This window comes from Jaculus jaculus, chromosome 4 (genome assembly GCF_020740685.1).
Source record: "Jaculus jaculus isolate mJacJac1 chromosome 4, mJacJac1.mat.Y.cur, whole genome shotgun sequence".
Taxonomy (NCBI): Eukaryota; Metazoa; Chordata; class Mammalia; order Rodentia; family Dipodidae; genus Jaculus; species Jaculus jaculus.
In genome coordinates, this window is record NC_059105.1 from 167,816,260 (window position 1) to 167,828,979 (window position 12,720).

Genomic DNA, 12,720 nt, shown 5'->3' on the forward strand with positions numbered 1-12,720 from the left:
GGGGAGTGAGGACAGGACACCGCCTTGTCTGCCATGACTGAACTCTTAAAAGAAATCTTCCAGAAGAATGATTTAATTTAGAAATGAGTCAAAGTTGGGGAAATGGAAGCTCTAGGAAGAGATCAAAAGAATTGCTTAATATACTCAGTAGCCCATAATGCTAAACCGGAAAACATCCAATCCTAAAACTAGGAAGTTTGGCAAGAGGTGCTTAAATCTTTGGGCTTTTCCTAGGGTAGGGTCGACAGACTTTCTTTTGAGGGATTTCTGGCTCTGAGAAACCTCTTTCCTCACTAGAAAAGAATTTTATTTTAAGTGGCCAATTTTGTCCCCCAGAAAAAGGATTTAAAAAAAATAAGAAAATAAAACAGAACCATGTGAGTTAGTAACAAAAGGAAGGGTACACTAAAGTTTCACTGGACTCTTTAATTCCACAGAAAAGCAAAGCTATCCATGGCCTCCCCACTCCAGGCTCTCTGCAGGGAATGAAAAGGCTGCTTGAGCCATCCCAGCCACCAGCCTTCTGAAGATAGACATTTCTTCCCAAGTAAAACCATAGCCACTGCCTTCTCCTCTTGCGTGTTTTCTCAAAGGGTCCACTCCCTTAGGTGCTTGGGAAAGAGATCAAGTGGAGCAAACTTTTAGAAACAGTCTCTGTCCAGGTGCTCAGGCAGAAGTGCTGGGGGAAGACAGAAAGGTGGCACAGAGGAGCTCCTGCCCTTGTGATGGAATCCTTTCACATTCCCCGGGGCCTTTCAGTGTTACTGTGTTTCTGAGATCTCTTCAACCTCCTCAAGAGATACGGGTGAGTCAGTGTTCTGTAAATGGGCACATGGGATCTACTGATCATCATTTCTAGCACAGGGCAGCAAGGTGAAATAAGCATGACCACAGTACCCGAAGTAATTTTCTGAGGTTCTGAAAACATTCACTCCTTCAACTCTGAATCCCCCATAGTAAGTGGCATACATTAGCAGATCCCAGGAAATAGTTGTGGGGCTGTAGGATTTGTCTAGGCTTTTTAGAAGGAGAAGTTAAGGATGAAGGCTACTTAGCTGTAGGCCCTTTTCAACTGCATTTGTCCTCTCACTGAAGGCCCTCCATTGAAACAAGGAGTAAAATCTTTCCACACTGCTGACAAGCGACCTCCTGATGGTTTCTTTTGGCCCCACCTGCTGCTCCACAGACCGAATTCTGAAGTGACCTCAGTTAAGTTATTTTCAAAAGAAACCTCGTAGGTCCTACAATTAATTGCCTTAAATTAGAAAGCCCAAGGGAAGAAGATTTAAAAAGTACAGAAAGTGGACAGCTATGAAGATAGGGGCATTCCTTTCTTCATAATAGTCACGTTACCACAAAAACCAGCCATACTCAGCACTGATGGCTTTGGAAACAGTGACTTTCTGAGGAGGCCTCAAATGTGGAAGAACTCTGGCTGCTCTCAGGAAGTGGCTACAATTTCCTGTCTACCCTATCTTATTGATAGGTCAAGGCCTAATTTAAAATGGGCATCATATTGCTAAATAGTGAATCCTTTAAAAATAATCACAGGTGCTTAGGACATCAGCTTTAAACATTTCCTTAACAGAGTGAACAGCCACCACAAAAATCTCTTTCCCTACGTAGCATGTATCTCTAGGCCTTTTCCCCTCGGTTTTGGAGCGTATCTGGTTCATCTGCTCGGTCTTTGTTTCAATGCAAAATCGGAAGTTTCGAATCTTTAGTAAAGGAGCAAAATCTGTAGGTCATAGACAAAAACCTAGCCCAGGTCAGAGCAGCCCCAGCTCCGTCCAGGGAAGCCTGGGAGCAGTGTCAAAGTCTCCAGTACATCTCCTCCACATTCAGAAGCTTGTTGGATCAGAATGCCTCAAAAAAAGAAAAAAATTCTGATACAGAAAGAAAAGAAGAGAAAATGAACCCCATAGCCGTAGATGTTTGTAAGGGAAGTGTCTTGACCCATCCAGGATGTCACAGCTGCTGTCCAGGAGGTCTGTGAGAGCACCGCGCGTGTGTGTGTGTGTGTGTGTACACAGTGTGACGTGTTTTTAGTGCAAAACTATTCTGTATTCATCTTTTCCAGTGACGACAACCTAGACTTGGGCATCTCTGGCTAAAAGTCAAAGGTCTAACTTGGTTCACATGCCTGCTTCTGGTCTATTGCTGTAATCGGTGCGCCCGTGCCTGTGATGAGGCGTTGGGGCATGCAAGCAAGTAGCACAACCATGCGTGATTTCTGTGTGTACCTTTGCTGAAACACTTGAACAAGTGCTACGCTTCCGTAGAACTGCTGGCGTGTGGGTGTCTGGGTGTGTGTGTTTGTGTGTGTGTGTGTGTGTGTGTGTGTGCACCTCCTGAATGAAGCGCACGCAGTTGCCTCTTCCACCATCGCGCTCAGACTGATGGCTCCCTTCCCAGGAAGCAGTCACCTGCCCACTCTGTTGCTTTCAGTAGCACTTCAGAGTTGGGAGAAACAGGCAGCTTGTTGGCTCCACAGCAAGCCCACAGGGCCAGGCTGTTTGGGAATAAGATGGAGCACAAGCTCTCAGCCGGGGAGCAGACCAGGGGGAATCGCAGTCCAGGGTACCTGATTGGGACTCCCCAGCAGGAGGACCACCCAGGCCAGGAAGGGCAGCCCCACACATCCCCGGGCTCTCCTAGGTGTCTCTAAGGCTTCCCTTCTTGTCCTTCCTGAAGCCCGATATGCCCACGCTCACAGGGGAACCACGTGCGTGTTTTACTCCCACACGGAAGCTCCCTGATGCTCCTACTGGCATCCCCACATCATCACCCTCGCTCCCATGCTTTCTCCTGAAACGAGTGTGGTCCTTGTCTGTGTCTCGCGGAGTAGGTTGGCTATCCAGGGGGGAATCTCTAAGAGCGTCAAGCGTTAAAGTAAAATGTCACTGTGGATGCTCAGTGAATGGGCCCGGCCCTCCGAGGTGACTCCTGACATCTTATAAACAGTCAAATTCAGTTTTCTTTTTCACTTCCATGCCCTTCATTTTCTAGGTGGTCCTTTTTGTTTTATGTAGATTAGTTCTGCTTTACAGAATTCAGAGATTTCCTTTCTTGTCTACTTCAGTGACATTTCTCCCCTTCACTCAGTATGGCGACTTACCATTGCAACTGTTTTTGTTTATTATTATTTTTGAAAATGTATATTGTCTTTCTATATTCAAAAGAAATCTGTGACTGTAACCACAGATATTTCTTTTTACTGGAAAAAATCATTTTTGGTTTTCGTTTTGTTGTTTTAATTAACAGTACTAGTGAGTTTGTGGAAGACTAGGGTTACTATTTAGATATGCTTAAGTACAGTACACTACGTTGCAGTATTTCTGAAACCTAGAACATACGCATTATATACAACAACTCTATATTGAAATGTATCACATTATATTCATTTTACCTTTGGAATCTGCCTATGATCATGAGTTGATTGAAATATTATTTCTCTGCATATATCTCCCATCACCAACCTGCTACAGTTAAGCTGGTGCATTTCATACAATTATGGCTAGTTTGCTTTTCATATTATCAGCTTTGGTACTGTCTTTAGAAGATTTTAGGATTTTTTTTAAGCTCAGATTCAGCAAATATGGGAAAATTAAAGCTATTTTTTTAATTTCTAAAAAAAACTTTGGTGTGGCTAACACAGAGGTTCATATTCTAGTGATCTTGTTTAGCTGACCCTGTCACTGTCTAAAAAACAGAAGAAGTGCATATGAATGTATCTGTGACTCTCCCCAGTAAGAGCGTCATTGTCCACACATGTTTTACAATGACCTAGGGGCTGCTTAGCTGACAGGTGATCTGGCTGACTAAACTGCATCTCAGAGGGATGCTTAGGTCAGACGCAGAAGACGGTGAAGTGCCTAGGTGTCCCAACGCTGTTTTCAAACACTGATTCATTCCTGAATCTTCACTGGCCACCTTCTGCTTTCAGCATGCTTGCAGTTATTGTCACTGATCTTCACCATCTCCCTGGAGGCAGCTTGGCAGTATTGTGTTCATTTTCCCAGGAGAATTGTTCTTAAATGAAAACTGGATTTTTGAGAAATATTTCGTTGTCAGAACTCAGAAACATATATCACATAGTTTTCAGCTTACATAATCCATAAGTGGTGTTGCTTGGGTACCTGGCCCCCTGCATCAACACTTGTGTGTTAAAAAGTGGGGATGTGGGAACACCCTTCTTCTTTCCCCAGGACACCATGGAACTTTCAGGAATCAGATAGCCGATCTGCCAATACAGATATACTTTCAGATAGTATTTTCAGGTAAAGAATTTCTTCAACTGCCCTCAAGTGTTCAGTTAAATGCCTGAACATCAGAATTGTATCAACTTTTCATCTATCTGGAAGCCAGTCTCATTCTCTCCATTCTGTATCAAGCACAAAATCAAAATAGCTTTTTATAAAACTCCGTATAAAAGGCCTCCATACAGTGGACCAATATTTAGGCTCGCTAGTGTGAATATACATCTTTCTTCTTCAGTCTTCTCTCATCCATACCGTCCCATTCCACTGGGCCTGTCCAGCACCTTACGCTCCCCCATCCCAAGCTCTCCTTAGCATTCTTAGTTGTGGACCTGGTACTGACCAAGGAGCTTCCATCTTCATCTCCTGTGGGGAGGCTAAAATAGAGGATAATAGGAAATTACCCCTGTGTTGTCCATTTTTAACTAAACGCATGTGAACTATACAAGCATGGTTATGAACTGAGTGTGAGTGCCGTCGTTCCTCCTCCAGTGATCACGTGCTATGTAGAATGTCTCAAATTCATGATTTCCCTCTTTCTTTTTCTTTCTTGATTTGCTTTATGTCATGTTTCTTTTTTTTTAAGATGGCTTTGAACTGTCTAATTATCTCTCTGCTGACCCACAAAACTACTATTACTCCATGAGCCCTGGTTGTTCCGGTCTCTGCCTTCACTCACCAGTTCTTAATGTCCTTCCTCAAATGAGCTCACAAACTTGAGACTCGTAGGCAGAATGAGGCATGTCTTCATTTCAGCTTCAGATTATAAACGTTGTCAATATTCTTCTGAGAGTAGGAGGACCTGAGTCACAGTTTTAAATGTCAACTGTACTAGCTGAGATTATTAATTCCTCTCACCTTTACATTCAACCAAAGATAAAAAAGAAAAAAAAAAAGTATGGTCTCTCTTTTTTAAATACCACAGTTTTCAAATTCTTGAGATGAGTAGACCATTTCTGGGAAAGAAAAAAAAAAATCACTAATGTTGACTATTTCAACTTGTGCTAATATTTGTCCAAATTATATATTTACCAGATATTAGACATATAGGATTCTATTTGAGAGAGGGAATGAAAGAGAAAGAAGCAGATAAAGAGAGAGAATAGGCATGCCAGAACTTCAGCCATTGCAAATGAATTCCAGATGCATGTGCCACCTTGTGCATCAGGCTTACATGGATACTGGGGAATTAAACCTGGGTCTTCAGGCTTCTCAGGCAAGCACCTTAACTGCTAAGCTATCTCTCCAGCCCCATTTATTACATTTTTGATAAACCAAATATCAACTAGTATAGAACTTTGAGCAGTAATTTACTAAGGCATAAAGGACCCATAAGGTTTTTCAAGTATCTATTATGCAGCCAGAGATTTTTAAACATGCACATAATATGTGCTTTAAGACAAAACAGTAACAAGAATGAGTGGTTACTTTAAAGGCTGTCATTCCTAAATATTCTGCTTATTATGTGACCAGTGTGCTAGATGTCATTCTGATGTACTACAGCTGCCTGATCTTTAGAAAACTGACCGGAAGACTTAAGTCATTCTAGATGTAGCCCATCCAGGATACCTATAATGTTATCTTTACAATGACCCTGGAATCCAGTGCCCCGACTTGCCATGTTACCATCTCACCTCTCGGTTCATGTGAAGACAGACTCTTACAACTGCAGTAGTACCTGCCTTAGAGTGCACAGGCACTCATTTCTCACTTTTCTCCTTAAAAAGCAGAATCAACAAGACCAGAACTATATTCTCTGTTGACTTGAGGCTTCACCCAGCTTTTGTGTTAAACCAGTTGTGACATCAACTCGTGCCACAGACAGCAATGGAATAAACAGAAGGTCCACAAAGCTTTCCTAAGGCTGATGTGCATCAGGAAGCCACGGCTTCTGAGAGCCAACATTTGCCCTGCTGAAGAGTCACAGCATGTTCTCCTAGGGAGTCTCACTCACCCTCTCTTCTTTTGCCCTTTAGGACACCTGCAACCTTTTCTCTTAAGTATTCTTTCTCTAAAGTATTCTTCTCCTCTGGCATGGCCTTCTGAAAGACTGTCTTACAATTCTATGCTATCATTTCAAGTAGAGTGTGAAGTGAGAGAAGATCTAGTTCTGAAAGATATCTTCTGGTCCAATTGATCCAGGCCACTTTCTTAGCCCAAGAGGTCCAATCCTCAGACCAAGGATTTCTTAACATAACCTCTGTGAGTCATAGATGAACATCTAAATCCCATTTAATAGTGAGGAGGCTCCAGGGTGTGAATTTCCTATTGCTCGTGGGCCTCCTGCCTTTGCAAGGCAGCTCCTGTCAAGATAGCAGCCACCCTTGCAGTAATGTATGCAGCACAACCATGGTCAGAAACACTGTCTACATAGTTGGCAGATTAGGAAGGGAATTTTTTTTCTTTTGCTCATAAAAAGCTTACTTCCTCCCCCACATACACAGTGCATTTCAGAAAGCCTGCATCTCATTTTACACTTAGGTAGTTTTAGTATTTGCACATATAGCTTAGGAAATGTTAGGAGACTGAGGCTGGTAGAAAACCAGTTTGTTTTCTGCACTGGGACTTCAGAACAAGTGTGCATAGATGCAATTGCTTCCAAGAAAGTGAAACATAGCCAAGCAAAGGGACAATACTTGTACACATTAAAACAGTCGTTTGCTATCTATAAACCTTGACTTAAACCGAATCATACCTTGTTAGGAACCAGAAACTGGAGGAATGTATATTTTAGTAGAGTTCGTTTGTTGATTTGTTTGTTTTTCTTGATCTTTTCTCAAGCTAGGAAGAAGGTTTTTATTCTTTAATTTGGTGCTGTCCCTGGGCAGTCATGTGGCTGTCCTACCCCACTGTAGTCACTTTCCAGTTAGAAAAGCCTTCATTTTTCCATCAAGGAATCCTTTTTTTTTTCCTGAAAAATCTTATTTTCCTTTTCTGATGGCACTTGAGAGCTTTGAGGAGAGAAATTTTCTCTGCACTTTGAAAAGAGACTAGTTAAAATAAATCTGTTCCTTGAGGGAGAAAAAATAAATCTCTATTTACCTAAACTAACATGTCTGGGATTAAAGAATGGGAGTTGATTGTAAACGAGGGGCAAACATTTCATACTACAAATCCTTATTGCCTCCCCAAATCCTTCTTGGAGTGAGGCTGGGAACAAATTAATTTAATTTAATTTTTCTTTGGATGTTTCTTCTTAGTATATTATACAGACTACTCAGAAAGGAAAAAGAAGAAGTGTTAATAAAATACCTAAATCACGTTTTTGCAATTGTAGGATTTTCTTTTCTACTTATTTCTAGACTGTGTTCCAATGGTCTTAAGTATAAAAACATCCACTTTCCCTTCGCCTCTCATCTCTCCCTAATGAGCACTGAGATTCTGATAAGCAGGAACTCTGAACTGCCAGTCCTACCCGTGCCCGGAAGCCCAACATTGCAAAAAAAGGAAACACGACAATTAGAAACTGGAGAGAAAAAGGAGAGGGGATTGTAGAACTTCACTTGAAGCACACTGTTCACAACTCAACTCGATTTACAAATAGCCTGACAACCTTCTTATGACATGTCATTTGTGCTTTGATTTTCATTCTCGGCTCATACTTTAAAATCACTACAATTTCAATCAAATGACCAGCATAAGAAAAGCAAAAGGGCAAGAGGACATGATGGGACTCAATCTGATACAGCTATAAGTCCTAAAGCCAGTTGTCTGGGGCAGCAGAGAAAGCTACCACCACTTTCCCCATCATTCCTCTCCACCTCTCTTTGCGGTGGTTCTAAGAATTAATATAACTATACATTTTTTTTAATGTGAGTCTTCCCTTAATGCTCTCAAGCCCCATTTAAAGAATATATAGAAATCCTTGACTTCTCCTGCACCTAATGTACTCTCCAAGATATATGAGGAATACACGCAGCAACAACTAAAAAGAGCATAAGCATCACATCCAACCAGAGTTTGTTCTAGTCTGAAGCAGGGGGAGTCCTTGAAAGACACAGCTAGTTGCCCTACTAAGCTATAGAGCTGTGAGAGAGAATTCTCAAAGGTATTTTCAGCAGTTAACTTCTTCCTTAGTCCCATTGATTTGAACCTCAGTTTTCAAGAGGGGCCCATTGAAATATAAATCAAGGACGATTTGCTTATATCTAATGAAGGTCCAGTTTCGCACAAGGTTGAGAGAAATAATAGTTCTGTCACCCGAGGAGATAGGACCTTGGTCCTCATCCACCAGGACTAACTAAGGGTGAGAAGCTGATAAGGGAGAAAAATCTAGGGTCATTTTGTCTTAAAGCAATTTAAGCATGCTAAATCTACTATGCCAAACTTCTTCATTTCTGTTACCTATTCTAAAGTACACATTGATCCCCCCCCCCCCCAACTGCAAGCATGCATGTGTGGGTTTGAGCTGTCAGGCAGGTTTGCATCTGTGGAGGGAAAATGCAGACAAGGGGAATGGACAGATGCTTGGGGATTGTTGAACATGGAGCTTCTCCAGAGCAGCTCATGCTGTCACCCCAGACTCACTCCGGATTCCCTTTAACAAGAACTCCTATGAATAGCTCTTCTCCCTTTGAACTGATGAACAAGAGGACATACAGGGCAGAATCTTCATTTTGGTGTGATCATTCACTTAGCTGTGCTTTTTGCATAAGTATGTCATTGAGCTATTTGTGCCAGTTTTCAATGCATCGTTCAGAGAGGGGCCTTGAGAATTTCTGTGCATGTATGTATAGCTGTTTCTTTGTGTAGTCAAGAAAGAATGAATAGAAGAGGAATGGCGTGAAGGAAAAGTGGTGAATGTAGAACAGCATACCTATTTATCTTATGTAAGGTGGAGCAGCCTGTAGCCCTTGAAGAGTACTGATTGCACACTCAAAAGCAAGATCCTAGCACTGTTAAATTTAGGAGCATGTTTTGGGGAACAGGAAGGCTCCATCTTTGTTCTGCACCCATTCCTGTTAGCATTGGAGCCATCTGACATGACAAAAACTGTCAAATAAAAACCACTACTGACCCTTGCATTAATAGAGGTTTCCTCCTCTAAATAACACCCTTGGTTTCAACTCAACTACTTCCTCTTATTTTCTGCCTATTGGCTTAATGTTTCACAGAACAATACAGAGGTACCAGCCAGTTGTTCCTCTCCTTTGAGCTGAAACAAACAGGGGCAAAAGAAAAGGAAAAAGGAAAAAGACAGAAATGACTCACAGGAGTGAGGTAAAGACTGAATCTCTCACTTTTGTAGCACTGGTGACCTTTAGCAAGAGCTGTTTAGAGTTGAGCTTGAAGTCTATAATAGTAGTTTCTTCTTCCTTTTTTTTTTTTTTCACTAAGCATGATTGCACTGCATTGCACTACTGAAATGCATTTACTTGTGCCAGGCGAGAGTGTGTTAGGTAAGGGAAAGAAAGAGGCCAGTTAGTAGACCAGGAGCATCACAGATTGGAGGTTGTCTCCGCCGTGCTTGGTCTTAGCAGAGCTGATGGGAATCTGCGGGATTTTTGTCAGCTTTTGATCCGACCGAAAAATTGCCACACTGATAAGAGCTGTTTTCTTACTGTAACGAAGCCGGGTTCATATAGCAAGTGGAAGACATTTAAGAAACTATCCAGTATTTCCAACTAAGTTTTCAGTAAGAGCCACAATGGTTAAAAAAAAAAATAAAAGCCACCTGCTCCAACATAAAGTCTTCATCTTGGCCAGTACTACAAAGCCCCTTGGTAGTGTGCCTCTCTGTGACAGGGCAGTGACGTGTGCTTCTTTCAAAAGAAAGAAAAAGCACAACCTCATAACCCGTAATGAGATATTCTTTCAATCCATCCATGGGAACCCTAGATGGGGCTAACCAAAGAGGAAGGCCATGCGTGCGGAAAAGTCCTGTAGGGTGACAGTAAGGGAACAGTGCAATAAGCAGTGAAGACCAGTGAGGTGCGAAGCTTATTTTGAAACAAGCAAGGCCAGCGCTCACATTGGAGGAAGGGTTAGAGGACCGATGAGAACCTACCCCTGCTCCATTCTACACTGTCCTTAAGCAGAGACCTTAACAGTGCCTAAAAGTTAACAGTGGTTATTTCCCCCTAACTTTTCTTTGTTGGCTTTATTTTATTGCCTTTTCTGTTTTTTGTCTTAGAAGAAATCAGAGTTTGACAGCTCTTTAGTAACTGTTAATAAGAGAATCTTGTACCACAGGAAAAGCAATAGATAGTGTGGGAATAATAACAGAAGAGTGAAACTTCTGAGGGACTCTTCTCGAATCCCAGGTGACAGCTTTTGAGAATTCTTTCTCAGTAAGGAAAAAAAAAATCTACCCATATAAACAGCTAATGTTGGATCTCTTTGCATACTCTCACACATGAAGGCATCAATTTGGGAAGCTCACACTTGAGGCTCCTTTCGTATGATTAAGTATTGAGACTTACCTTTCTTTCTCCTCCTTAAAATCTGTCCCAGCCTGCCATTCCAAATTAGAGGGTTATTTTTTTTTTTAACAGAAGTATCCACCTTGCTAGTTAAGCAAACTCTGTGTAGAGCATTGAGAAATAACAGAAGCAATCCCTTAAGCACTCAAAGAATTAAAGAACTGTGTGTCAGATAAGAACTCTAAATACAGAGCTCTTAAAAGACACTTGGAAATGTGCATTGAGTAAGCACTAAGAGGATATGATGACTCCAAACCAAAGCTATGGAAAGAAAACATTGACCTTTCAAAACATTCTTACATTAACTGTCCTAGAATACTTTGGGGGGCAGGGCTTTGGTGAACAAACAATTTCTTCCTTAAAGCTTGTATATCCACTCCAGTTCCGTCACCAAAGATTTTCTTCTCCAGAGCCCATCCACCTCTCTCCCAGATAAAAGTATGAAAACAGGCTCAAGGGATGTGCTTTTGATGGTTAACGGTTGACACTTTGACTTTCTTTCTGTTCACAATGGTATTTACAGGAAACCTTGGCATTAAAGGAGCTACTGAACTGACTTAGGGTTTGGTCAAAGGTTTGGAAAATGAAAGGAAAAATGCACAACAGTGCATGACCTGTAAACTGTCTTTACTGGAGTCATGACCTGGAGACTGATGGAGAGAAAGAAACTTCCATGGAAGAGAGTGAGATAAATCATTCAGAACCAAGCAAGAATCATTGGTGACACATAGGGCAGCAAGAAACAAGTACAGATCAGGGCTCTGTGGGGTCAGGGCTGATGTGACTGTCCCATGAGGACATTAGACAGTGGGTCATTGAGTTCAAATACTGAAAAACTATGGTCTGAGTTTTGCTTTGGTTATTAGCATGATGGAATATCCCTGCCATGGCAAGGAAAATACTTGGAGACTATTCTGTTGTGATAGTGCCTTTCTTGTTATAGTGAGTATTAGATTAATAATTTATTTATTTGTACTTTTTTGGACCATTGCCCCATCTTCTGAGACCTGAGGGATAGTATCCACTTAGGATGAAGAGACAGGATATTGCTCCTAGAATGCTGTGATTTGAAGATATTTGCACTAGATTCTAAACCCTCCTTTAAACTGGAGCAACAGAATGAGAGAAAACCAAGGACAAGTCGAAGTTAAAAGAAACCAAAAGCAGTATTTTCTGACAAATACCATTTCTTCTTATTCTTATTCTTCTTCCTTTTCTTCATAAGGAAATTTCACATTTATTGATACCAAGCTCAACTTTTATCATTTCTTTTTCTCCCCTCGCCCCACTGGACTGTGAATGTGTCTCAGTCATTCAGACATTGCTAGGAATAGCTATTGCAAACAGCCTTTGCTATTGCAACTCTGCATGCTTCCATATTTCATCAAGAGTGGGCCACAGTGGGTAGTGGGGAGCAGGGATACCTTAGAGCCACCAGCTCTTAGGGAGACCAGTGTATGTGGATTTCAGGTCAAAAGCTGAGATGACACATTTACTCAGAAGACACTGGAGTCCGCAACACATTGGAGCAAACAAACAAGTGAAGGTAGTACCCAGCATCACCTGTTTCTCCTGCCTCTTCTCTTTCCCACCTCACCACTGAATCCTCTCAATCAGAATTATACTTCATCCCACATGTTACCAGAAAAACTATGTGGTTTCTTGGTTTCTCTCTTTATCTGTGGGCTGAAAATTCTTCCAAAAGTATAACTAAATACCATTCATTAGCAGCTCTTCTGTGGTCGTTTTCTCAAATGGTATCTATCTGATCTTGACTGTCAACTAAGATAATTTGGAAGTTTTTGGCTGGCTCAACCACCTCTTTATGTTCATTTTGTTTCAGTTTTCATTTGAATTTTGAGTGAGGCTATGGAAAGGTGGAAGTCATGGAAAAGATTTAAGGCAATTCTAGGGCATAGCTTGTCAGAAGCTTATATTATCCAAAATATATCTTTCTACACTTGTTTTCAGTTTAATATGTTACCCTGAATATAATTTCTATTACACTTGTTGTTATTTTTATAAGGATAGAGTCCATT